At 41.8% G+C, this 23,352-nt stretch overlaps 1 protein-coding gene and 1 non-coding gene across 3 annotated transcripts in view; one reads left to right on the top strand and one right to left on the bottom strand.

Annotated features, from left to right (window-relative positions):
* The first annotated feature begins 4,199 nt into the window (after window positions 1-4,199).
* The window catches only part of LOC124555739 (neurogenic locus protein delta), a 1,375,052-nt gene continuing 1,355,899 nt past the window's right edge, over window positions 4,200-23,352 (top strand). For both annotated transcript variants that reach the window (XM_047129762.1, XM_047129763.1), the window contains exon 1: window positions 4,200-4,742. The gene's annotated coding sequence lies outside the window, so the exon portion shown is untranslated. The remainder of the gene's footprint in view (window positions 4,743-23,352) is intronic.
* On the bottom strand, window positions 23,016-23,090 carry Trnas-cga. The gene has a single exon. It is a non-coding gene; the product is annotated as a tRNA-Ser (tRNA).

Genomic DNA, 23,352 nt, shown 5'->3' with positions numbered 1-23,352 from the left:
AAGGAAGTCGGCCGTGCCCTTTCAAAGGAACCATCCCAGCATTTGCCTGGAGCGATTTAGGGAAATCACGGAAAACCTAAATCAGGATGGCCGGACTCGGGATTGAACCGTCGTCCTCCCGAATGCGAGTCCAGTGTGCTAACCACTGCGCCACCTCGCTCGGTTTTTTGCACTTTACGAGACTTTCAGTGAGAAAAATACACAGTATATCCTATGAAATGCTAGTCATAACCTCTCCACTAGCTAAGTCGGCTGTTTCTTTGTGGGGTTTCTTACCTCAGTCGGTATAAACGGAACCTTTATAGGATCGATTTGTTGTCAGCCTGTCTGTCCAGCCGTCAGTACCCTTTTTCTCAGGAACGGGTAGAGTTACCAATTGAAATTATGTCACATATTAAGGTCCACAATGCGAAAAATTTGAGCTCCTAATTCAATGCGATATAAATGTCACATATTTTGATACTCGGAAACTCATTCATGAAAAGCTATAGATGGACCTTTTATGTACATGCTGATCCCGGTTGTCTAGCGAAAAATCAAGTGTCTGAAAGGTCAGGGGAATATCGAATATCGGTCGGACCACGGATCTGTCAGTCTTCGTTTTAAGCTATCCTTCATCTCTCAATGACGTGAAGAGTTGCCAGAAACAACACGTGGTTCAAATTCCACGCTGAACTTTCCCAGTTGAATAACTGAGTTAGGTTAGGGACACTCACGTCGCCCAAGTGGTGGCCAATAGAAAGACTTACATCAGGCCATTAAGCCACACAAAATTATTATTGTTATTATTATTATCTATATACATAATTAATTTTGTACATAACTCTCAGAGCGCGAATCCTAACCGCACTTGTCCGGCTTTTACGTAGGGCCACCTGTTTCCGTCCATTTCATTGATAACTGGTTCGCTTTGGACGTGAGATTCTGCACCTTCGTCTCATTCGAGACTACTAATCACCGTGCAATATAAACTGCATTTTTAAAGCAGTTCTTTGAAGTGCGTTTATTCCTCTGCGTTTGACAGTCATTCTCTCGTCAAACACTAAGCTTTCTCTAAGTATTTGTGCATGTAACATGCGTCACGTTCTGTCTCCTGATACGTGCTATGTATCAGCTATTTATTAATACTTCATTCGCCAATCGTCCAATGCGATATTGTGTAGTTTACAATTTTCCATCTATGATTAATGTTTCAGAATAACTTTCTTGTGGATCACCTCCAACACAAATACTGCCAAGTTTATATTGAACCAGCAATTTCATGGCTTCTGAAAACGAAGGAACAAATTTCTTACACATGTTCATCACTTTGGCTGAATTTCCGTTGCAGATAAGCAGACAAAAAGAGTATTTTACGACACAGTATAAAAATTTAAGCGTTTGAAGGAATTATAAAAAACAATAAGTTTAGAAACTGTATAAAACTGTCCCTTGTCATTTCTGTTCTTGTTTTGTCATCTGCTTCACATCTAATATTTCTACTCCTTTTGCACACCAGATACGTAAAAGTATCGTTTCTCTCCATTTTCTCTCCATTTTTCTTCATTTCTCTATTTTACAACATTGCCTTCATATTTTTCACATGTATCTAAATATCATGGTAGTCTCTGCTGTTCTTCAGTTTCAAGAAACTGCTACAGATCGTTGTCTCGCCTCCAGTTAATAAAATCTCAACATTGTCAAGTCGCATGTATTTGATTTTTGTTCCATTTATTTCTCCTACTCCCTTTTTGTGAACGTATTTCTTTTCTAATTCTTCCAGAAAGATCCCTTATCAATTAGCTACACTATAGTAGGTCACCAACTGGAAGCAGCTAATTCCATAAACTGTCTGGGAGTAGGCATTAGGAGTGATTTAAAATGGGATTATCATATAAAGTTGATCGTCGGTAAAGCAGATGCCAGACTGAGATTCACTGGAAGAATCCTAAGGAAATGCAATCTGAAAACAAAGGAAGTAGGTTACAGTACACTTGTTCGCCCACTGCTTGAATATTGCTCACCAGTGTGGGATCCGTACCAAAAAAATGGCTCTGAGTACTATGGGACTTAACTACTGTGATCATCAGTCCCCTAGAGCTTAGAACTACTTAAACCTAAATAACCTAAGGACATCACACACATCCATGCCCGAGGCAGGATTCGAATCTGCGACCGTAGCGGTCACGCGGTTCCAGACTGTAGCGCCTATAACCGCACGGCCACTCCGGCCGGCAGGGATCCGTACCAGATGGGGTTGATAGAATGGATAGAGAAGATCCAACGGAGAGCAGCGCGCTTCGTTACAGGATCATTTAGTAATCGCGAAAGCGTTACGGAGATGACAGATAAACTCCAGTGGAAGACTCTGCAGGAGAGACGCTCAGTAGCTCGGTACCGCCTTTTGTTGAAGTCTCGAGAACATACCTTCACCGAGGAGTCAAGCAGTAAATTGCTCCCTCCTACGTATATCTCGCGAAGAAACCATAAGGATAAAATCAGAGAGATTAGAGCCCACACAGAGGCATACCGACAATCCTTCTTTCCACGAACAATACGAGACTGGAATAGATGGGAGGACCGATAGAGGTACACAAGGTACCCTCCGCCACACACCGTCAGGTGGCTTGCGGAGTGTGGATGTAGATGTAGATGTAGATGATAGACAACATCCCGTCAGTTTTTGTTGTTGTTGTTGTGGTCTTCAGTCCTAAGACTGGTTTGATGCAGCTCTCCATGCTACTCTATGCTGTGCAAGCTTCTTCATCTCCCAGTACGTACTGCAGCCTACATCCTTCTGAATATGCTTAGTGTATTTATCTCTTAGTCTCCCTCTACGATTTTTATCCCCCACGCTGCCCTCCAATACTAAACTGGTGATCCCTTGATACCTCAGAACATGTCCTACCAACCGATCCTTTCTTCTAGTCAAGTTGTGCCACAACTCCTCTTTTCCCCAATCCTATTCAGTACCTCCTCATTAGTTATGTGATCTACCCATCTAATCTTCAGCATTCTTCTGTAGCACCACATTTCGAAAGCTTCTATTCTCTTCTTGTCCAAACTAGTTATCGTCCATGTTTCACTTCCATACACTCCATACAAATACTTTGAGAAACGACTTCCTGACACTTAAATCTATACTCGATGTTAACAAATTTCTCTTCTTCAGAAACGCTTTCCTTGCCATTGCCAGTCTACATTTTATATCCTCTCTACTTCGACCATCATCAGTTATTTTGCCCCCCAAATAGCAAAACTCCTTTACTACTTTAAGTGTCTCATTTCCTAACCTAATTCCCTCAGCATCACCCGACTTAATTCGACTACATTCCATTATCCTCATTTTGCTTTTGTTGATGTTCATCTTATATCCTCCTTTCAAGACACCGTCCATTCCGTTCAACTGCTCTTCCAAGTCCTTTGCGGTCTCTGACAGAATTACAATGTCATCGGCGTACCTTAAAGTTTTTATTTCCTCTCCATGGATTTTAATACCTACTCCGAATTTTTCATTTGTTTCCTTTACTGCTTGCTCAATATACAGATTGAACAACATTGGGTGAGGCTACAACCCTGTCTCACTCCCTTCCCAACCACTGATTTCCTTTCAGGTCCCTCGACTCTTATAACTGCCATCTGGTTTCTATACAAATTGTAAATAGCCTTTCGCTCCCTGTATTTAACCCTGTCACCTTCAGAATTTGAAAGAGAGTATTCGAATCAACGTTGCCAAAAGCTTTCTCTAAGTCTACAAATGCTACAAACGCAGGTTTGCCTTTTCTTAATCTAGCTTCTAAAATAAGTGCGGACTTTTATTGCCTGATAATTCTTCTCCGATTCTTACTTTACGAAGTCTTGTTACATATAACGAGCTTAATGATGTTGTTTCCTTCCAGTCGATATCCGTCTTTAGCAAGACCACCACAAGCACTGTCCATAAAATAAGGGACAAATGCGCAGGTAAACTGGCCCTTTTCGCCTTCGTTAGGAGGGTTATTGCCGCTAGTTGTGAAGGGTTGTGAGCGCGTCGGAGCAACAGTCGGCAGAAGCACGTGCTGCGGCGGCGGGAAAGTTTTGTGTCTGGAAGGTAAGAGCGCCCTCCCTGGCCCTCGTCGCAGGAGAAGCGTTCTAATTCTGTCCTGGCGTGCGGTGGTCCGGCCGCCGCCTCTGCCGAAATCCCAGTCGCAGCGAAGGTAGTGGCGCGCTAGCAGCGCCGGCCTTGACGCACGCGAGGCGACCATGCGCGTCCGTAGCACACGGCCAACTCGCGACTCTCCGCCCCCGCCTTCGCCCCCGCGCCGCGCGTCTGCCGTTTGACACCGGCGATTCTATTGTCAGGGCACGCTTTCTTAGGTCACACTGCCGAAGGGACGCGCTTCGCTGGACGCTGAGGAATTTGAGACATGTGACACTGTGCCTTTCCTTGCGAAACTGTCACACGAGCGGCACAGTTATTCGTCTGGCAGAAAAAACAAGTTATTAAACGTGTGTGTGGTGGACTGTGCTCGTGTTTACATGCACAACGCTTAACTTTCGCACAGCGAGGGAGATTGTAAACTGGCATTTTATTTATTCCTCATCTGAGGTGTCTGACAACTTGTTCCATCACAAGATTACGCTCGTAGGAAGATCAGTGTTATACAGCTTCTTTCAGAAAAATAACTTTCTACCGCAGGTTTGTTAATCTGTCTGGATGAGCAGTTTCTTCCTCAGACAACAAGCAAACACGCGAGATCCCATTAAGGAAATATACGCCCTCGGTAAGTACTTATTTACAAATTTATTGAATCATTGAGCCTGACACTAGCCCCTTGGATCAGATTATCTTTTCCTACGTATCTAAACGCAGAGACTTCAAGTTAACTACTTAATTTTTGATACATTGCAAAGAGATACAAGCAATTACTATTAGTACATTAACAGTGTCCGACTGTTTCAACGTCTTCACAAGTAAAGTGTCATTTAATCTTTAAAACAAACGATGTTTTGTAGTAACTACACACTTTCTTGTTCGTGTAATGATCAGCGCACATGATTCGAAGTCTCCGCGATGTATGCAGGGCGTTTTGTGTTTTACAGTTCGCTTGGTGACCTTACGTACAGTCCATGTTAATATATTGGAGTAGCTCATACAGTGAAGTAGAGTAAGAAATCGAACCAGAAATACTACCGTTGTACCACCCTAATAACGCGTAGGCCCTACTATATTTCTCAACACATTTCGTAATCGGTACGAATGCAGTTGCATTGAGGGACGTTCGAAAGCCACGTCACCGCTTTTAAAAGCGCGTGTGGACGAAAATAAGGCAGCGATTGTGTTGACAGAAGACCAACTTCCTCGTTCAACAACCTACGAAGCTTCGTAGCGCAGCTATAATTTACGCGGAACACGTTTTTCTAGAAAATGGAAGCCGCGTGTGCCGCAGCCAGATGGTATAATTCTTGCTGGCGGCCTTCCTACGGGCGCTGCGAGTAATCTTCGCAGAATGGCGTCATCCATGGGGAAGGGGGTGTGGCCACGACGCCGTTCGGTTGCGCAAGCGGCTGTCACGCCCTCTGCTCGCTGGGACATAAACGTAGCTGTTGGCTGATTTTCATATACGTACGTTACAACGAAATAATAGCTGCATGTATACAAAATATGTTGCGCTGGAAATCGAGTATGGCGAATGGAATGAAATACAGAGAAATGAAATGTGTTGTTTCAGAAGGGGATTTTCTTCAGTTTTCTGGGCATATAATGAATGATTTCCTAGTAAACTGTCCCGATCCACACACAGAATAATGAGACATGAGACGAAAGAACAAACGTCATCATTCTGCATTAGACAGGAACAGACTCAGTCTGTTGATACATTATATTTTGCTACACTCCATATTATAATATACGTCGTTATACCTGTGCGTTCTAGAATGAATATTTGGTTAATAACCTGACTTGTAATCGTTTTTTCCCCACAGTCACTTGAAATTCTTCTTTTCTAAGGTGATGATCCACCAACCTTCGGTGTAAATTATGTAGGGATTAACCATTGGTAGAAATGCGATTTGAAATACTGTAAAGATCATGTTTCAATGTTTGGCGTCGCGTTATTCGGGCGTTACGTTATTCATTCCGTCTGAACCTCACACAAATCTAAAATAAATTATTTTTGGTTTTATGAAGCTCCCACTAACATTAAATTCTGGGTTTTTGGACGTTCGTCGTTGAAATCAGTTCTAAAATATCTGTGTTGTTTCGACGATATTTTCGACGCTGTATGCACTACCCTTGACATCGTAATTAGTGGTAACAAAATATAAGCGTCTGTATTTCAGGAAGAGTAGCGTAAGTCTTACCTAATTAACGTTTATTACTAATTTTTATCCCAAGAACGACTACCATCGTCAGGTGTTCATGGAAATCACACTAAATTTAATGGGTAATACTTAATTACACTGAGTGGATAACAGCAAATAACCGAATTTTTTGTATAAGAAGTTAATTTCAAATTACTAACAATGGCATGGAATGAGACAATTTTTGCTGACTTCTTGTTTTTAGGAATCATCCTAGCAGTCATTTCTAATCAGCTGGAAAAACTGTCTGCGTTACTGCCTTTGCTAGCAAGGAGATATAATAGTGTGACAAGCTTTGTTCTGAATATTTGTTATTAGTCTCAGTGTGGAGGCTGAACAACTTAACATGGACAGCCCAGGTATTTCGTTTCAGAATTCTTGCTAAGTCGTAGACATAGTGACATTTTATGTCGTATTTTGCAATACCATCCATATGCTGACCAAAAAACATACAGATTCTTGTTAATAATCAGCCACCGTTGTCATAAGCGTGGAGACAACGCATAGTTTCCGGCATCGGGACTAGTCTTGTACCACAAAGATTGTGTTTTAAGAGGAGAAGAGACAGCGTTTGTCGAAAATCTTGGCACTTCTATTTAAATAATTAGCTAGCGGTTATTGCGAACATTTCACTGTAAACCATGACGACCATTATATCGCTGAACTCCTCTTCCAACAGATTTACAATGCCATTAAAAAAAGTATATTGCTCAATTTAAAAGAAAACACAGTTGGTTCAGTAATTCTGTACGTAGATATGATATAAATGTTACCCATACAACGGATTACTTACCCCTTACGTACTGTCATTGGCTAAATGATTTCTAGAACCGTTTGTTATTTATTCGAGGTGTTCAGGTTACATAGTTCACCTCATATAAGGCATTCTGATTAACAATTGTAATCACACTGAGTCGACATACCGCGTCATCAGTAATAACTTCAGTACTGTTGGTAATACTGTGATTATTGAAACAGGAACACGTACATAACCACCTTCATTTCCTATATTTTCCATTCGGGCTCATTATGGAATCATCACTTTCTTCCTGCACGTCATTAATTCCTTCATCACTGCATGGTTATTAAAATCAGTTACCTCAAAAGCTGTGCATTTCCTGACAGCTGAGATAACCTTAGATTCTGGATGTGGATGTTGGAAGAAGCTGCGAATCCAGCCAGTTCCACTTAATACTTACTTGATCACAGTAGACCTCTTGAACGTCTCTTCGAAGTAGGGATCATGAAACACGCAACTGAACAACGATGTTTTAGGAAATAATCTGTGGTACCTTTGAAGGAACCATTCCATTATTCTCCTGAAATGATTTAGGAAACCACCAAAAGTCCAAAACCAGATAACAGTGTAGACATTTGAACCCACTTCTCCAGAATAGGGATGATGGCAGTTCTGTGAACCCATGCAATAGAGCTAAGATGGAATATGATATATGGAATGGATTGGCGTGGCGTCATACTTAGAGCCCTCCGATCCAGCATAAAGGTGAATTTCTTACGTTCCTTACCAACGTTTAAAATGACATTACCTGAACGGAATGTAAGGCTGTGCACGAAAGCGTCCTGGTTAAAGTATCTGAATGGACCATCGAGATAGAACAACAGCTTACTGACAGTCACGCAGTGATCAGTGCTCAAGATTTCCAGGTGGAAATCACATCTTTCAGTTCAGCTTCGTTCAGAGGTACGTTTTTACATGCACCGTACTGTTTAAAAATGCCACAGAAATAGCATACACTTAATTTACCACATACCTACCACTGTACGTAGTCGTCCTATGTCAACGCAGTTGTTACTAGCCCCCATAATTGCTGTTTTACTTTCCTGGTGAACCGGAATCCTGAATGAGGCCGAGTTCGTAAATTTATAACTGTGAAGCATCAATTTTGTTTAGGAGTAATAATGCACTCCATCCGTGATGACAAAAAATTGAGGTTCACTTTTCGACACCTTCGCCATATACTTTAACCAGTTTACGGTAGATGGCACACTATCTAAGCTTTAAGTCTGCAGTAAATGAATGCCGCATCTGATTTCATAACCGACGGTACTGCAATCGAGGTGCTCACTGTCTCAGCTTGTTACACACACGAAGTGTACAGGTCCTTGCAGTAAACGATGCCTGCATTAAACAGTAACTTATGCATAATACAAATTCTTTCTTGAATTTTATCCATAATGGATGCAATTAACTCAGTAACTGTTCCTTCACAGGGTGTGAAATAATAACAGCTACCACTCACAGAAGAAGTTTATTTTATTTAACGCCCCACCGGTTTCGAGCTTGTGCTCATCTTCACTTGATTTTGTATTCAGTTACCTATTTCATTGTTTGAGTTTAATGTTTAAATAAAAAGCAAGTCATGTGATCGTGAATAATTAGATCCAACTGAAGCTATTGGAAGTTGCTAAGCGACATTTGTTGAAAAGTACTATAGTACTTCGATGCTGTACAATACATGTCGCTTAGCAACTCCCACTTGTTTCAGTCGCTTTTATTATGTCACCGTCACATTATTTGTATCTTTATATTTAAACAGTCGTCTCCAACAGTGAGTACTGAAATATGTAAGTGAGTGTAAAACCACTTGAAGAAGGGCACAATCCCGAAACCGGTCGTGCATTAAATGGAGACACCTTTCGTGCCTAGTAGCGGTTATTATTCTATACCTTGAAGATCCTTTTTTGTCCTTCGAGAGATCTTCATAATTGTGTGATTTTACAAAATTCTTTATTTATCGATTATGTAGCTGATCTGTCACTGTGTATGATAGTTATATGGAAGAAAGGTGTTCGATCGTTACTGCCGTCAAAGATATTTTCCTGCTGCAGTGGTTGAAATGTAGTCGACTCAGCTTCGTAACATTAACTTATTAGTTTGTTGTAGGAAGGGTAGCACCCCCTTCTTCACAACCGTGGATTTTTAACCAGGAAACGGTGTGATGAGTATACCACTTCAGCCGCAGATGGGTTGACCTACAGAGTCCAAATATATATTTATTATTTCCCGATACGAGGGATCTTACAGCCATTTGATAATGGTCGTATGAAAAACTAATCTAGTTAAAATCGTAATTAATAGTAGCCGACAGTTGTTTTTTATGAAGGTAATCACCATTGTAAATAATCTAGCACTTTATCGTCTACTTCCCATAGATACCGCATATGATAATGGAGACGGACGTTTTATTTCACCTATTCCGGAAACCAGAAAATAATAAACGCATTATTGTTCGTATAAAACTAAAAAAATGAAATATAGAAACTTCGCTTGAGTTTGACGTTGGTTGATAGCCTGTCTCTTACCCGCAAAAGCGAATCAGAAACAGTGGATACATATTTAAATATTTTATCTTTGCAACGTTTCTGACAACAGACAATGCTGTTGTTGGAGCTGTTGAAGAAGCAGCAAATTTGTTGAGTAGATCTTTTCAAAGTTCAAGAGGCACAACTAATCGCAAGAAATAAAAAGAAAGTCGAGGAACTACACGCCAAAAATAAAGTGCTAAACAAATGCGCTTAAACTGCTAACACAAATGTATGATGTATGAGGTAATGCATGACAGTGTGCAGTACATATTGGCTATATTGATAGGCTTCTACATAGATAAATGAGGATGGAAAATAGCCGAGGCGGAATTAAAATCATTGCCTGTCTGAATAGTGTCGGAAATTCCCGTTACAGACTTCTAGGACTTGTAGAGAGGAGTTAGTACATCGTATTTTGAATAGGAACCCATGTCCGGAAACGTCATCCAACGAGACTACAGAGCGTCAAAGTTATAGGCGTGGGTGTCTGTAAATGTACGTATGCACGGGGTGATTCCGTGATGATGTTACAGACTTTCTAGGATGATGGAGAATGATAAATGTATTAATTTGAAGTAAGGATCCCTGTACCAGAAACGAACGAGTCGAAAGTTATAAACGAAAACCGTTCTGATACCTCTGACAGTTGAATACATATACCGGTTCTTGTGTTGCGAAGAATGTAGGGCTGGTAACTTTCAGAGGTGGTAGTGTGGACAAAAACGAGAAAAAGTGTCCAATAAACGTGGGCTCTAAATTGCATACCTGAGGAGCTATGACCATTCGTTCATCTTCGCAAATGTGAAATACATCTCCTCTGCTGTGCAAGTGTTCATAGCTGTTAAGGTACGCACTTTAGAGCCCACGTTTATTGGACATTTTTTCTCGTTTTTGTTCACACTACCACCACTGAAATTTACCAATCCTACACTCTTCGCAACACAAGAACCGGTGCATGTATTCAACTGTCAGAGGTATCAGACGGTTTTCGTTTATAGCTTTCGACCCGTTCGTTTCCGGTACAGGGATCCTTACTTCAAATTAATACATTTATCGTTCTCCATCATCCTAGAAAATTTGTAACATTATCACGGAATCACCCCGTGTATACGTACATTTACAGACGCCCGTGCCTATAACTTCGACGCTCTGTAGTCTCGCTGGATGACGTTTCCGGACATGAGTTCCTATTCAAAATAATATGTACTCACTGCCCTCTACAAGTCCTAGAAGTCTGAAACGGGAATTTCCGACCACCCTGTATGTGTTTGAATTCCTAAAACTGCGCATAGTGAGCAGAATACTACATTAGCGTATGAAATCCACAACTTGTGTTAAATTGCGATGATGACATTGGGGTTCGTTGCTGTGATGTTGCGTACGTACAGTCACAGGAAACCACCACTCAAGCAAACACTTGGAGGCAAATTTATGGAAGTGAATGTTCAGTCAATATGACCCCGTTTCTAAGGACGTAAGCGCGAAGTTAACGAACAGCCAACAGTAGTTCACTCCGCGCGTAGCGATAAACTAGGCGATTCTTGTGTCCCGGGAATAGAACTTGAAATTCTGTTTCCGGTTGACAGTGGTCGACGTGCGTTTTCTGCGCCCACGTATGAGCCGCTGAATACAAACACCACATTATGCCGGATCCAGCGACTGTAAATGCGTGTAACTCTCACCACTGACGCTATTGCTGGTATTAAACCACATCTGAGAGACATACGGTTTAGTTTCTGAGTGGTAACGTCTGTACCGTGCGATGTTGAAGCAATTATAGCTTAATTTTTATTTCTAACAGGGTACAGCAAACTTTTTCGCTAATGAAACAACCTTATTACGCTCTGGAAAATGAAAATTCTGTATTTTCATGCAGGAAATACGTATACGTTCGTTATATTACGTAAGACACATAGATTTGGAAAAACTAAGCGTTGATCCTGCATAACTTGAAACTGGATACATTCAGGGATGGAAAATTTATATCTTTTTTGAACTGCCTGTTTATTTACTTTCTCTGAGCTACAAAAAAATTCTCAGTTACGGTAAAATCGTTCGTTATGTTGTAAAAAAAGCCAGGTGCACCGCATCGATAGATCACGCGTCAAAAACCCCACAATGTGTATATTTCTCACTTTAATTATTTGTCTCTCTCTTCCTTTCTCTTATTGTTATTCGCGTTTTTGAGATTGTCACATGATGGGCGTTCCCCCACCCAGATCATAGTATTATTGCTTTCTGTTGCTGAAGCACTATTTACCTTTCGATGATGGTATGTGTCGCGTCTTCCATTTCTGCGAATGATGCAAATTTTGTTCTTTATATTTTAATGTTTTAAATGTCTATGTGTCACGTTTATGAGACCAAAATGAAGAACCGCCTATTGTCACCCAGTACACGGATTCGTTATGAATTTGCGTCAACTACTAACCCGGAAGCTAGCGAACCATAAATTTACCTACACGAGCTGGTCGTAGTAAATGTAACTTAATTATGGTTACTGCAAGATTGCTCCAGAAACAGACTTATTTGATAAGGCTCCATTCGAAGTAAGTTTAGACTTCGCGTCTATGTATATAGACCAATATATCTACTGGAACACAAATCATATGAATCAGTCTAGAGCTTTGTGTGGGATATGTACGATCAATCCCTCTCTCAAATTTATCCAAGCCCATAAATATCGTAAGTGTTTGTTACCACAAACAAAATGATATCATGGAGATCGATATCAACGTCATAGGAGAGGTGGTGTAATGGGCACACAGTCGATCTTTTTTTCCTTATTGGCACAATTTCTTTTTCATCTACTTCAGACTTGCTAAGTACATTCTATGACATGTCTTTCATCTACGTATCATATAATTTTTGGGGTATTTTGCATGACACAAAAAGTAATTGTTTTATGGGACCTTAAACGTTCTGCGAAAAAAACTGTGGTTGTAATATGAGCCTCATGCTACAATCTTATAAACTTACGAGAAAGACACTTTTATTAAATCAAATATTGTTATAAAACATAATGTAGAAATCTTCTTGAAGATGGCCCCATATTTTGCTGACTTCCATAGACCCATTCTTTGCTTGATAGTGTCTTTAAAACTCTTATCTTTTTTCGTTTATCCCTTGTCATCTTTTTTGTTTCCTCCTACGCGTCAACTCTTTACGAGACTTCTGAAACAGAAAACTGAACAGAAAATATGTAGCGATTATAATTTGTGCCCATTTATGTCATTTATATTGGGGGTTCACACTGCCAGTGACAAGAGGGTTCATAATACCAACACCGCCATGTTTGTAAACAAAAATGTAACTTCGTCTAATATTAATATAAAGTACAACATTAATACTGGAATATAACGCTTGATGTAGGTGAAACATTAGAAAAATATCATAACGAGTATTTACGTACGAACAGCTTTAGTAGTACTGGGAAAAACCGTCACTACTCAAAATTTTTGTGCGTTGTGAAAACAAGGCAAGCAAGATAATCTAAATGGTGAGCTAACTGTTAAAACTTGCTACTGCGTCAGGGCGTTCTATTGGCGTTACTACGAACTGGTGCTTGGAATGATAAACTCACCACCAGTATGCGCGGCTTTGTTTACTGGATTTTGCGGGGGCCCAAGTTGCTAGAAGGCGCCCTCAGTACCATCCTTACCCCTGCTATAATATGATTCCTAGGTTTTCTGCAGCCCTAAGCAGACACAGTTATTTGCACTCTAATTCTTTCTTTACGTATTTTAACTTATTGAGTTACAGTGTTAGAATATCACGGTTCGAGAGCTTGTACGATATGCTTCTGATTTGGAAGTTACAACTTAAAATAACGTTACAATTACGCCCTTAATTGCAAACAATTCTTTTCGGAATAAAACATTTGTATGTGTCATAAATAATGACAGAGTATGCAGTTTTGTACAATAAAAAAATGAAATGATCGTGTGGCATTCTTGGTCGAAAGGCATCATGCGAGGAAGTTCGGTCGCCGAGTTGCAAGTCTTATTTTAGTCGATCCCACATTGGGCGACTCGCTTGACTACGAGCGGAGAAAAATCCACAAGCCTACTGGGAATCGAACCCGGACCCGATGCATCGTAGGGCAACACGTTACCACTCAACTGAGCAGGCGGACGTTGTCCAATGAATCACATAGCTGGAGACCGTGGCTGTTATCTGAAAGAAAGTGTTGGTGGTACACGGCACAGGTGGGAAACTGGCTGTCAAAAACACGTGTTTTGAGGCATAATTTACTGGCGTGGCCTGTCGGGAAAGGGATGCCGCTCATAACGGAACGCTACCCTATAAAAATTAACATCGCAGACGATATAGGTTCGACTAGTCTAGGAGGGATGCTATCGTGTCACGTTACGAGGTGGCTCGCGGGTCATCGAACGTTGCCCGTGCCTGGTGTATAGCAACCACCCACAGATTTGTTTTAAGTCACTTACTTCAAAAAATACCGTTGCCGATTTCGAATTTGTACAGTTCATTAGACGGCTTTCAAATTTTCATCAGAACATATGATACACTGATTTGCCCTACGATAAACAATAATTGACATTTACAGACGTGTAATAAAGATGTTTGCCCTACAGTCTTGTGTTATAAGGCAACTTATCTGATATTTTTTCCCAACGAATCATATTCGCAATGTTGTTTGTATTTTCCCAACCACATACGTCGTTTGGCGTTATTAAAAACTTTCTTTTGGTCACAAAACGAACTTTCATTGCGCACATGTTTCGGCTTACAACATCTGAAAACAAATTCGCAGTTTACAAGGTACTAGAGTGTAAAAAGTGCCGCGATTCAGTGATACAGAGATATGGCTTTTTGGGAAAGGAAACGTAAATTACTGTTGTTTTAAATAGAAAAACTATTTTGCATTAAATGTATGGCATTAAATACAGTAGATAAATAGGATTTTGTAAACTGCAGAGGTAAAAATTTATTTTACACCACCTCAGAGAATAAATGCAGATAAGAAAGTATGTGAAATCCTTATGTGCTATTTGGACAGTGGTGATAATAATACATTAAAATTTGCCCATATTAATTTAGTGCCATCAATATTATTCACTATTGTAGATACATACACGTACAATATTATAAGATATGTCACTTGATCTGCAGGTATGTATAGAAACATTATTTATATTGGAACGTGTGAAGTACTTCCTGGAAGTTTCTCAGGAAATGAGTATTAGTCAACTTAGGTTGCTCATTAAGCATATTATCGAAGAAATGATTTTAAGTGTGTGTGTATTTCTGTTTCTTCCAGCAGATTATTAGTGGCTCCTTTTTTTTCTTCGTATAACGTTGTATCGCAGTTCTTTGACACTCTTGTACCTTGTAAACTCGACATTTGTTTTCGCAAGTTGTGAGTCAAAACATGTGGTAGGCATTGGAAATTCGTTTATGAACAAACGGAAGTATTTAATAATGGAAAACAACATATTTGATGATGAAAATAGAAACAACATTGCGAATATGATTCGATGGTAGAAAACTGTGAAAACAAATGTTGCAGACGGACTTTTCACGTAAGTTGCATTATGACACAAGTTTTAGCACAACCATCTTTATTATACGCTTGTAACCGTGAATTATTGTTTATCCTAGGGCAACGTACCAGTAAACCAATACATCGTATGGTCTGACTAAAGAATGAACGTCGTCTAATGATGAATTGCATAAAGTCGAAACTAGTAACGGCATTTTTTGAACAAATTATCATAAAATCAATTTGTGGCTGGCTGGTGTACACCATCAACATTTTATTAATGACTGGGTAGCCCTAATAACCCTTAGTTGAGGATGAATTGCACTTACTGTTTCACGGCTACATCATAAACCACATCATTCTTCTACACTGCGTCTTCTATAGTTATAAATGTGTTCTATCTCGGAAACCATTCAGAATGACGCATATGTCCATATCAAGTTTACTGTTTCAAATGAGCGTCCCTGTCGTATCCATGAATATTGACCAGGACAACTTGCATGCTTCACAAGTCACTATACATTGCACGACGCAGGCTACGTGATACAAGTATTATCGGTTTTCTGTCCTATTACATTATCGTAAGATGCGATTGAAAAATAAATGTCTTAATCTCTCTGTAAACCCTCTTTTCTTAGTCTCATGAGCCCTGCGTGAGATATAATTTGGTGGCAGCATACTGGGTGCACAGTCTTCTTCGAATGTTGGTTCTCCAAATTTACCCAACAAGTTTTCACGAGAACTGCATTGCTTTTATTCCAAAGATTCCCATTTAAATTCCCCGAGCACTTTTTTGCAGTTTCATATGGGCTGCGCCGACCTACTATGATTCCAGCATCCCGTCTCTGAATTCATTCCATGCGTTTTGTCATGTCTATTTGATACCGACTTCAAATACTATAAAAATACTGTAGAATTGGATGTAATAGCTTCTTGTATGGGATTTCTTTTACCGGTACATTGCTTTTTCCTGGATCACTTCCAACAAATCTAAGTCTGCCATTCGCCTACCCTAGTACTGATTTTACGTGATCGTCACATTTCATATCGCTTCTGAGCTTTATAATCAAATACATGTACGATGCAACGTGCTCAACTTGTTCACCGCTCTTCTTGCAATCAGATACTACCGAGCTCTTTCCCTTTGCAACAGCGATAGCAGCCTTTCATTGCAAAAAGTGAAAAGTTTGAGTCTTTCTGTGTTTCCTTAGTACCGTCCAACGACTACTCTTCTCTGTGGGCAATTCAGTTCGGCGGCGAACAATCTTAATGTACGTTGATCCTACCTGATAGCTAGTTTGTGTAATTTCAAACATTAGACGCTATATTGGGCACAGATGATATTACTTTCTTTGTTGATTACCGTTCACAGTCCTGTACAAGTCACTGGATTCTTTTAGTCAATTATTCATCGACCCAATTATATATTTGCGAAAATATTCTATAGAGACTTATCTTGCTGACTTGCATCACTTTTTCGAATACCTTTCGCAGATCTGAGAAGATGAAATCTTCCTGTTCATTTGCATCTATAGTGTGCAAGATGTCATGTATGACGACAGTAAGATGTGTTTCACACAACTGATATTCCTGAATCTGAGAAGCTTGCTTCCTCTTCGCTAAGGACAATCTAACAGAACTGGATCAATCTGGAAACAATGTCGACCGAAACTAATAATATCCCGCACACAGGTGTAGAATAAATCTTCTCATACGCTATTCTTAAATGAAACGGGTCAAACTTTACATGTAGTTTGATTAAAAGAAGCCTCTACCTCATTCTTAATATAAAATATTTCACAGTTCTTATTACAGGCTTCCAGGGTTTGTAGAGAGGCCTTAGTGAATAAAATCTTGATACGGAACCCATGTTCGGATATGTACCGTTTGGATATAAAATAAATATGAAGATAGGATCACTTTCACTTCTCCCGATTCACAGTACGCACACAAAATGAGGAGAGGGTCCCGTCGTCAATCCCTGTTGTAATTATATCACATAAAAATTACTTTTCGTCCGACTATAATATTGGTGACTTCACAAATAGTAGAGTTGACTTTGGTGCTCCATGGATGCGTCTCACTTTTGACCCTGATCGGGACGTCCTTCATCACGTAGAAGAGATCCCGATTATGTGTGCTCCAAAAATTGGCTGTGCCATCAAAGCGCCCCACGAGAGCACCTGGCGTGCTCTGCACGACCAGCAGTTCCAACCTTACCACCGACAGAACTTGTATGCACTGACTCAAGCAGATTTTCAGCTACGTGTCCATTTCTGTAAGTGGTTTCTTCACCACAGCGTCCGGCGGGGTCAGGGATTTTCTCTGCCTCGTGATGACTGGATGTTGTGTGATGTCCTTAGGTTAGTTAGGTTTAAGTAGTTCTAAGTTCTAGGGGACTGATGACCATAAATGTTAAGTCCCATAGTGCTCAGAGCCATTTGAACCATTTGAACCATAGCTTCGCCCGAATCTCCTTGCTGCATTATTTTCACAGATTAAGTTCTTTCCAACAGGATGACTAATTTGAACCAGCGGAAAAAACATATTTGGAATGACGAATATATCGATGTCACATACTTACGTTGATTTCATCAACGGTTCGTTATGAATGCATTGGCTGGTACAATTGATGGTCGTCTCATAGACCAGTACGTTCTTCCGTACTGCCTAACAGGTCTCAGTCACATGACTTTCCTGCAAGAGCTACTCATTGGGCTAATGAAAGATCTGCCACTGTCACTCTGTCACGAAATGTGGTTCCAACATCATGGTGAATCCGCTCATTTTACACGTGTCGTCCCCGGACTTTACAACAACACAGACGGTGAAAGGTGGATAGGTCGAGGTGGTCCATCTCCTTGGCCACCATGGTCGCTAGATTTAACTCTAGACATTTTCTTCTGGTAGTACATGAAAAGTCTTGCGTATGAGACTCTTGCACGGTGGGAAGAACTCCTTGCACTAGTTGTGGCGGCAGCAAAAATTATTCAGCACACACCAGTGCCGGTGTACATTGCGTATGAAAGCATGCGTAGCAGAGATACCTGATGCAAGTAAAGTTCGATCGCCACTTGGAGCCTCCAGTAGATCACACAGTTCAGTGCTCATTCGTTCCGCTGTGTACGTACCGTGAAGAGGCATATTTCCAAGTGATCCGATCTTCATAGTTATTACACATCCAAACGGTATGTACATTTCAGAAAACAGATCTCCTATCGAAGTGATTCAGATGAGCTATACATTGAAGGAAAGAAAATCAAGAAGATAAACACTTTCTGTTATTTGGATTCATTTTAGAAATGGGGGGGAAAATCAGAGTCAGAAATCAATAAAAGAATTAGTAGCGGACGGAAGGTCAAATTTTTCAAATTGCTCTGAGCACTATGGGACTTAACTTCTGAGGTCATCAGTCCCCTAGAACTTAGACCTAATTAAATCTAACTAACCTAAGGACATCACACACATCCATGCCCGAGGCAGGATTCGAACCTGCGGCCGTAGCGGTCGCGCGGTTCCAGACTGTAGCGCCTAGAACTGCTCGGCCACTCCGGCCGGCACGGAAGGTCATTGGAATACTTAACTAAGTCTTATGGAGCATGAATGTAATGAGCATAACTAAAAAATTAATATACAAATCTACATTAGAGAGCGTGGTTCTGTATGGAACGGAGACCTGGAGCACATTAAAAAATTACAAGCTCTAGAGATGGACTTCTGGAGAAGATCGGCAAGACTCTCCAGGAAAGAGAAGATAAGGAACACTGAAATGATAAGGAGAATGGAAATAGAAGAAAGAATATATGATGTAATAGACAGGAAGAAATTACAGTGGTACGACCATGTAAGACGAATGGAGGAAGCCAGAATACCAAAATTGATACTAGAGTGGGAACCGGAGGGGAGAAGAAGAAGACGACGACTTATGACCACCTGGCTCCAAAATGTACATCACACACTAAGGAGAATGGGCGCAGGGGAAGAGGACACTCAAGATCGAAACATCTGGAGGAATATTTTGAAAATATAGTTTAAGAACGTTTATTCTTTGTATAGTAATTTCAGAGTAAATTATTATGTTGGATATACGCCTCTGTAATGAGGAAAAGCTCAAAATAAAAAAAAAAAAATAAAAACCTATCTACTGAGTCCACTGTTAGAAACCCTGGACGTCTGTAACTGGAACTGTGGACGCACTGTAACAGTTCTAGAATTCAGCTGTAGGGTAGCTCACCAGTTACCTAGTTAAAACGAAATTATTTGTATGGAATGACTCTCTTAATATGAGAAATATGAAAGACATCCCGCAAAGCCACAAAAGTGTGTAACAGAGCTCACGAATTCCTATTTCACTGTGTATCACGCAATGGAAACCCGAGGAAGCGGAAAAAAGTGCATCTGCCATGGGGTTATTGGTGCATTCGCCTCCGCCTGTAAGCTACATCCGCCGTTGTTATCCAGGAAGACTCCCGCCTGCTTTGTTTATGACATTCCTCGTATTTAAATTAAATATTTAGAAGTGTGTGTGGCGCTGGGGAGGGGTGGACTGTTTACTGCGCGGCGCGTGTGCCAGCGCGACTACCTGCCGCTGGCCCGGACCACCGTTTACTCTTCTCACTCAAAAAACCTACTCCGCCGCCAACACCTTTTACGGCCGCTGCTGTTTCACACTTTCTTCTTTAATGTGGGCTATGCGTTAGCAAACACGCCTGCGACGCTCCAATAACTGTGATAACGAAGTAAACAAGTCTGGAGTGGTTCCTTTACAGAAAAGATACAAAAAAAAAAGTCGGAAGCATGTTGCTACTCTGAGCATTTTGATAGAATCCCGAGGCGGATTACGCATCACTTGATTACGTTCGAAGGAAGAGTTTTGCGAAGTAATGCGCGAGATGAAACAGCTAGAAAAGAGCGGAAATACGGTTACAAGGAAAGGAGGTCATTAAGGAACTTTCCATAAATACCCAAGTTGCAGATTGTAAGCAAAATTGGAATGCTGCTACCTTTGACAAGCGAACAGCGTTCACCGAGACTGAATTGGTACGTAGAAGCTTTTTCCTCCTCGTTATTTCTATTCTGTGAGCTCCTATGGTGCTACATGCTAAACCATTAGCACCACCAGTGCAAAGTGTCGTGTGGTAGTGGCTAGCGCACTGGAGACGCATTCGGAAAGCGTTTCAGCTACACCTTTGACCATCTTCATTTTCCCGCACTCATAATAAACAGTTCAAAGCGAATTCTGGGATGATTCCTTTGCAAGGCCGCAATTGATGTAGGATCCTATTCAAGAAACATCGAATTCTGAAGTTAACAACCCAATGTGTCCTGAGTAATCTGTCATAACGGTTCTAAGTAGCGCAGCAAGGGACAAGTCATACAAAGCAACTGAGCGTTTATTTATTACTGTTAGGTTAATTCTCGTAACTACACTACTGGCCATTAAAATTGCTACACCGTGAAGATGACGAACTACAGACGTGAAATTTAACCGACAGCAAGAAGATGCTGTGATATGCAAATGATTAGCTTTTTAGAGCATTTACACAAGGCCTGGCGCTGGTGGCGACACCTACAACGTGCTGACATGAGGAAAGTTTCCAACCGATTTCTCGTACACAAACAGCAGTTGACCGCCGTTGCCTGGTGAAACGTTGTTGTGATGCCTCGTGTAAGGAGGACAAATGCATACCATCACGTTTCCGACTTTGATAAAGGTCGGATTGTTGCCTATCACGATTGTGGTTTATCGTATCGCGACATTGCTGCTCGCGTTGGTCGAGACCCAATGACTGTTAGCAGAATAGGGAATCGGTGGGTTCAGGAGGGTAATACGGAACGACGTGCTGGATCCCAACGGCCTCGTATCACCAGCAGTCGAGATGGCGGGCATCTTATCCGCATGGCTGTAATGGATCGTGCAGCCACGCCTCGATCCCTGAGTCAACAGATGGGGACGTTTGCAAGACAACAACCATCTGCACGAACAGTACGACGACGTTTGCAGCAGCATGGACTATCAGCTCGGAGACCATGGCTGCGGTTGCCATTGACGCTGCACCACAGACAGGAGCGCCTGCAATGGTGTACTCAACGACGAACCTGGGTGCGCGAATGACAAAAGTCATGTTTTTCGGATGAATCCAGGTTCTGTTTACAGCATCATGATGGTCGCATCCATGTTTGGCGATATCGCGGTGAACGCACATTGGAAGCGTGTGTTCGTCATCGCCATACTGGCGTATCACCCGGCGTGATGGTATGGGGTGTCATTGATTACACGTCTCGGTCACCTCTTGTTCGCATTGACAGCACTTTGTACAGTGGATGTTACATTTCAGATGTGTTACGACCCGTGGCACTATCCTTCATTCGAACCCTGCGAAACCCTACATTGCAGCAGGATAATGCACGACCGCATGTTGCAGGTGCTGTACGGTCCGTTCTGGATACAGAAAATGTCCGACTGCTCCCTGGCCAACACATTCTCCAGATCTCTCACGAATTGAAAACGTCTGGTCAATGGTGGCCGAGCAACTGGCTCATCACAATACGCCCGTCACTACTCTTGATGAACTGTGGTATCGTGTTGAAGCTGCATGGGCAGCTGTACCTGTACACGCCATCTAAGCTCTGTTTGACTCAATGTCCAGGCGTATCAAGGCCGTTATGACGGCCAGAGGTAGTTGGGTACTGATTTCTCAGGATCTATGCACCCAAATTTCGTGAAAATGTAATCACATGTCAGTTGTAGTATAATATATTTGTCCAATGAATACCCGTTTATAATCTGCATTTCTGCTTGGTGTAGCAATTTTAATGGGCAGTAGTGTATATGGTTGACTCACATTAATGTGGGCACCGCGTATGTACGGCGTCAACGTGCAATAGCCACTAACAGACGGCAGGTGGCAGAACTAGCAGGGAATGGTATATAAAGCGTGTCGGGGGGACACAGAAAACAGTGCAGTCGTTGTCGTAATGCGGAAACGGGGCGATTTATCTGACGTCGAAAAGGGCATGATAATTGACTTTCGAGCCAAGGCTGGAAGCATTTCCGAAACGGCTATGTTTGTAACGAGTTCGTGTGCCGTCGTGGTTAAAGTATAGCGTACGTCGCAAAATGGAGCTATTCAAAACTGGCGCCAAGGAAGCTGTGTTGCACTATGGAACAGGAGACGTACCCAAGCTGACTTCTGTTCATCGGCGACGAAGACTGGAATTTGCTCGCCAGTACGGCAACTGGACGTTCATGAGTGGCACCAAATGGCCTTCTCAGATGATCACGTTTCATGCTCCAGCGGAGAGATGGCCGTTGGCGTGTACGGCGTGAAACGTCTGAAAGCTAAGGCGTCCAGGCCGGAAGAGAGAGCGTTATGGCGTGGGGAATACTTTCGGGTGATTCTCTGGGATATCTCGTCATTCTGGGACGCACAATGGATCAGTACAATACGCATGTATCCTTGGGTCTACCGTACTCCCGTGGCCACCAAACTACTCCGATCTAAAGCCAGTCGAAAGTTGTGGGACAACTTCGATCGGGCTGGTCGTGCCGTGGATCCTCATCCTACAAACCTAGCGCGAGTGCCGCGGCACTGGAATTGGCATGGTTCCACATCCCTGTCGTTACTTCCCAGAACCTCACTGACTCTCTTCCTGCACGTCTCGCAAGGGTCTGCGCTGGAAAATCTGGTTATTCAGATTTTTGATGGGTGGTCACATTAATGTGATTGGACAGTGTATATTACCTGCCGAGATACGTAAACAGCTACAGAGTTATGTAACATCTTTCGAGAGCTCTTGAAAGCAGGCAAATAGTGATGTAACAATCATTAAGTGAAACTTCCTGGCAGATTAAAACTGTGTGCCGGGCCGAGACTCGAACTCGGGACCTTTGCCTTTCGCGGGCAAGTGCTCTACCAACTGAGCTACCCAAGCACGACTCACGCCCCGTCCTCACAGCTTTACTTCTGCCAGTACCTCGTCTCCTATTGGAAGATAGGAGACGAGGTACTGGCAGAAGTAAAGCTGTGAGGACGGGGCGTGAGTCGTGCTTGGGTAGCTCAGTTGGTAGAGCACTTGCCCGCGAAAGGCAAAGGTCCCGAGTTCGAGTCTCGGTCCGGCACACAGTTTTAATCTGCCAGGAAGTTTCATATCAGCGCACACTCCGCTGCAGAGTGAAAATCTCATTCTGGAATCAT

The sequence above is a fragment of the Schistocerca americana genome, chromosome X (assembly GCF_021461395.2).
Source record: "Schistocerca americana isolate TAMUIC-IGC-003095 chromosome X, iqSchAmer2.1, whole genome shotgun sequence".
NCBI lineage: Eukaryota > Metazoa > Arthropoda > Insecta > Orthoptera > Acrididae > Schistocerca > Schistocerca americana.
The sequence above is the reverse complement of the archived record's forward strand: the minus strand, read 5'-3'. Positions and strand labels throughout refer to the sequence as shown.